Below are 5,591 nucleotides of genomic sequence, written 5' to 3' on the forward strand. Positions count from 1 at the left end.
AAATGGTCAAAGTCTTAATGGAAAAATATAAAAGAAAAACCATATTGAAATATATTTTAAAAACCTGAATAAATGATGACATGCTTAAAAATGGAGAAAATATTCAACATATTAAAGATAGAGACGAACTTTTCCTTAATGAATCTATAAAATCAAGAAAATTTCAACCACATATTCAGATTTTTTCATGTAACTTTAGAAGCTAATTTTAAAGTGTATACAAAATGCTAAAGAACCATTTGAAGAAAAAAAATATTAGTACCAGTAGATCTAGATAGATATAATATAGTAATACATATAAATATAATATTTAAAAGTGTCATTAGTCTACAAAGAAAAGAGAGCCTTTAACTTAGTCCATAACAAATGTGACATTATAAATTTATTAGGCAATTATGGGTTATCCAAAATAATGTTCTGAGAATTACCATTTATATGATCAAAGATAAAGTTGATTCCTTAACTCAAATAAAACAAAAATAAAAATTTTCATGTGAATTAATGAAAAGTACTAAGTGTGAGACACAAAACAGGAAATTTTTTCAGAAACATAGAGTAGAAAATGTTTGAGTAGGAAAGGATTTCTTTAAAATAGCATAGAAATGGCAACTGATAAGGAAAAACCTGATAATTTAGACTCTTGTAAAAATTCAAAAATTTTCTGCATGAGAAAAAGCACCATAAAGAAAGTGAAAAACATCCCTAAATTGGAAGAACTTTTAAATGTATGTCCCTAACCAGCAATTTTTAAATTTTTTTAAGCTTCTGTAAATAATGCTTAAAAATAAGTTATAAAAAGACAAGCAATTAAAATTTAGCAAAAATAAATGAGGTTGGGACTTCCCTGCTTGTGCAGTGGTTAAGAATCCACCTGCCAAAGCAGGGGACACAGGCTCAAGGCCTGGTCTGGGAAGATTCCACATGCTGTGGAGCAACTAAGCCCTTGCGCCACAACTACTGAGCCTGCGTTCTAGAACCTGCGAGCTGCAAAGAATTCAGAATAATGATAGTAAAGATGATCCAAAAGCTTGGAAATAGAATAGACAAAATGCAAGAGACATTTAACAAGGACCTAGAAGAACTAAAGAGGAAACAAGCAACTATGAACAACACAATAAATGAAATTAAAAATACTCTAGAAAGGATCAGTAGCAGAATAACTAAGGCAGAAGAACAGATAAGTGACCTGGAAGATAAAATAGTGGAAATAACTACTGCAGGGCAGAATAAAGAAAACAGAATGAAAAGAACTGAGGACAGTCTCAGAGACCTCTGAGACATTAAACACACCAACATTAGAATTATAGGGGTCCCAGAAGAAGAAGAAGAGAAAAAGAAACGGACTGAGAAAATATTTGAAGAGAGTATAGTTGAAAACTTTCCTAATATGGGAAAGGAAATAGTTAATCAAGTCCGGGAAGCATAGAGAGTCCCATACAGGATAAATCCAAGGAGAGATACGCCAAGACACATATTACTCAAACTATCAAAAGTTAAGTACAAAGAAAACATATTAAAAGCAAGGGAAAAACAGCAAATAACACACAAGGGAATCCCCATAAGGTTAACAGTTGATCTTTCAGCAGAAACTCTGCAAGCTAGAAGGGACTGACAGGACATATTTAAAGTGATGAAGGAGAAAACCTACAACCAAGATTATTCTACCCAGCAGGATCTCATTCAGATTTGATGGAGAAATTAAAACCTTTACAGACAAGCAAAAGCTGAGAGAGTTCAGCACCACCAAACCAGCTTTACAACAAGTGCTAAAGGAACTTCTCGAGGCAAGAAACACAAGAGAAGGAAAAGACCTACAATAACGAGCCCAAACAATTAAGAAAATGGGAATAGGAACATACATATCAAAAACTACCTTAAATGTAAATGGATTAAATGCTCCCATAAAAGACACAGACTGGCTGAATGGATACAAAAACAAGACCCATATATATGCTGTGCACAAGACACCCACTTCAGACCTAAGGACACATATAGACTGAAGTGACGGGATGGAAAAAGATATTCCATGCAAATGGAAATCAAAAGGAAGCTGGAATAGCAATTCTTATATCAGATGAAATAGACTTTAAAATAGACTATTACAAGAGACAAAGAAGAACACTACATAATGATCAAGGGATCGATCCAAGAAGAAGATATAACAATTGTAAATGTTTATGCACCCCACATAGGAGCACCTCAATATATAAGGCAGGGGCTTCCCTGGTGGTGCAGTGGTTGAGAGCACGCCTGCCGATGCCGGGGACACAGATTCCTGCCCCGGTCCGGAAGGATCCCACATGCCGCGGAGCGGCTGGGCCTGTGAGCCATGGCCACTGAGCCTGCACGTCCAGAGCCTGTGCTCCACAACGGGAGAGGCCACAACAGTGAGAGGCCTGCACACCGCAAAAAAATATTTATATACATATATATGCATATAAATACATATAACACTCTTAGCTCATGAGTTGTACAAAAACAAGTGGGTCATATTTGGCCCAAGGATCATAGTTTGTCAGCACCCATTCTAAAGTACCTAGTATGCCTAGTGCCTCTGTGTGGGGAAGGGAATTCTTGAGCCCCATGGGCCCTACAAGTCTAACAGGGGAGGAACATTCCCAAATTCATTCTACGAGGCCACTGTCACCCTGATACCAAAACCAGACAAAGGTTTCACAAAGAAAGAAAACTATAGGCCAGTATCACTGATAAACATAGATGCAGAAATCCTCAACAAAATACTAGCAAACAGAATCCAACAGCACATTAAAAGAATCATACACCATGACCAACTGGGGTTAATTCAGGGATGCAAGGATTCTTCAATATATGCAAATCAATCAATGAGATATACCATATTAACAAATTGAAGGAGAAAAACCATATGATCATCTCAATAGATGCAGAGAAAGCTTTTGACAAAATTCAACACCCATTTATGATAAAAACCCTTCAGAAAGTAGGTATAGAGGGAACTTTCCTCAACATAATAAAGGCCATATATGACAAACACACAACCAGCATCATCCTCAATGGTGAAAAATTGAAAGCATTTCCTCTAAGATCAGGAACAAGACAAGGTTGCCCACTCTCACCACTCTTATTCAACATAGTTTTGGAAGTTTTAGCCACAGCAATCAGAGAAGAAAAGGAAATAAAAGGAATCCAAATCAGAAAAGAAGAAGTAAAGCTGTCAACAGAGATCAGCTCGGTGGTTTGTGACCACCTAGAGGGGTGGTATAGGGAGGGTGGGAGAGAGGGAGACGCGAGAGGGAAGAGATATGGTAACATATGTATATGTATAACTGATTCACTTTGTTATAAAGCAGAAACCAACACACCATTGTAAAGCTATTATTATACTCCAATAAAGATGTTAAAAAATAAATAAAATAATTTGGATAAAAAAATAGTAAAGCATTTCTTTATTTACAGTAAAAATGTAACATCTACTTTTCTTTTTTCGAACTATTAAGTGCTATTGTTTTAAATGTTAAATAACACCACAGACTAAAAGCAGCTAACATGAAAATATTTTATGCTTGCCACCTCAAGTCATGGGAATGTTACCAGATTGAAGGTGTATCTATCTATATTCAAGCATAACTCCAAACAAAAAAATTAATACCTTAACTAATTACCTGAGAAAGAAAAGAAATAGGTTATGCACCTTGGGGGGAAAAAAGGATCAAAATCGTTTATTTTCCAGGAAATTCATTATCCCAGCTAACCTTAATTTTAAAAGTTGTTCATGCCGGCCACCAGAACTGCGCCTGCACGTGCACCCTCTCTCTCTCTCTCTCTCTCTCTCTCTCTCTCTCCAACCCCCGCCCCTCCTCGCGACGTTGACGTAACACACCTGCGCACTGTGCATTGTGTGACCTCTAGGACTTACCCAGGCAACGCTTCTGTCTCGGGTTAAAATGGTGGGTGGGCCTGCCGTTGCAGCATCAAGCAAATGGCTGGAGGGTATTCGAAAATGGTATTACAATGCTGCCGGGTTCAATATACTGGGCTTAATGCGAGATGATACAGTATATGAGAATTACGATGTAAAAGAAGCCATAAGAAGGCTTCCTGAGAACCTTTATAATGACAGGGTGTTTCGCATTAAGAGAGCCCTGGACGTGACCATGAGGCAGCAGATCTTGCCTAAAGAGCAGTGGACAAAATATGAGGAGGATAAATTCTACCTTGAACCACATCTGAAAGAGGTTATTCGGGAAAGAAAAGAGAGAGAAGAATGGGCAAAAAAATAATCATGTAGTCTAAATCTGGATGCAGCTATCCTAAAGTATTTTTATGAAGCTGGTTAAACCTGAAATGTACAATGTAGAACTATCTGGGCTGTAAATGTATTACTTTAAATAAATCTCTATTATAATTTTAAAAATAAATAAATAAAAGTTGTTTGTTATAACTCTGATGAAATGAAGATTTCTTTCAAGTTTTTATTTTTAGTGTCGTGTCCAAAACTGATTTTAGTATTTCATAGATTATTGACATGCATGTAAAATATCCTGGTATTAAATGCTTGAGAAATGTATCCAAAATTGAATGTACCCAACAAATGGGGAAATCACAAAGAAAAATAAAACTCAAGATAAAAGATTTTAACCATTTGCTTTAAAATATACTGCAAAAATGGCAGAAGAAATAATTCAGTACCTAATATTGTGGAGAAAATATCCCAGAAAAATCAGGACTGAATTGAACTAGAGAAACCAAGACTTGACATATACACAAGAAAAAGTTAACTGAATTATACAAGCTACAGAGATTTGTAGCCTATTAAACCATGCTTCATATCTTAACTTGAAAATACTTAACTTGGGCAGCTGTTTGAAATAATGTTTTTGAAATTAATATGCAAAAATTGTCCTTGGGCACATCATATTTCTCCCCAACTCTGACCCTATTCGACTTCTTGTATTCTTTCAGGTTAGGCATTTTTATCTCTTCTATTACTCTGACAAGTCTTTATTTCAGCTATTATCTATAGCTGGGCTTTGTGATCCCCTTTCTCTCATTAGTTTATGTAAGCTCACTTTGATCTTTCTTCTTTTTTTAAGTGGAAGTTAATAATTAGTATCTCCTTGAATTACAAGGAAGCTTAACAGGAAAATATATGGATGACATACTATAGAGTCAAGAATAAATTTGGTGATTTTATCAGGGTGCTAATCTATGAACCAAATTCTCAGCAATCTCATACCACAAATACTTAAGAGTCAGTGGGGATGCAGTCCCTCAGTGACTCAAGCTTGACTGAGACTCCACCATCTCATAACTACAGCATCTGGTTGCCTAAAAATAGAAAGGTAAAAGAATTATTCACAGGTCTTTTACTGCTTCTGGTCTGAAAAAATAGGCATATAACTTTTACTTATATTTCATTAAAGAAATTAATCTCATAACCCTTCCCAATTGTAGTAGGGTTATTGGTAAACCATGATATGTCTACCACAGTGGTCAAAAGATTTTAGTTCCTTTTTTACTCTCTTATGTCATATCCCAGTCACAGTCATTTCAGCTTACTAATTATCCAGAAGTTAGAGATAGTTAATGAAATCCTACAGAATTAAAGCTAG

General features: G+C 35.8%; 1 pseudogene; it reads left to right on the top strand.

Annotated features, from left to right (window-relative positions):
* Window positions 1-3,923: 3,923 nt before the first annotated feature.
* On the top strand, window positions 3,924-4,317 carry LOC112406168 (cytochrome b-c1 complex subunit 7 pseudogene; annotated as a pseudogene).
* The last annotated feature ends 1,274 nt before the right edge of the window (window positions 4,318-5,591 follow it).

This window comes from Neophocaena asiaeorientalis, unplaced genomic scaffold (genome assembly GCF_003031525.2).
Source record: "Neophocaena asiaeorientalis asiaeorientalis breed wild unplaced genomic scaffold, Neophocaena_asiaeorientalis_V1.1 scaffold124, whole genome shotgun sequence".
NCBI lineage: Eukaryota > Metazoa > Chordata > Mammalia > Artiodactyla > Phocoenidae > Neophocaena > Neophocaena asiaeorientalis.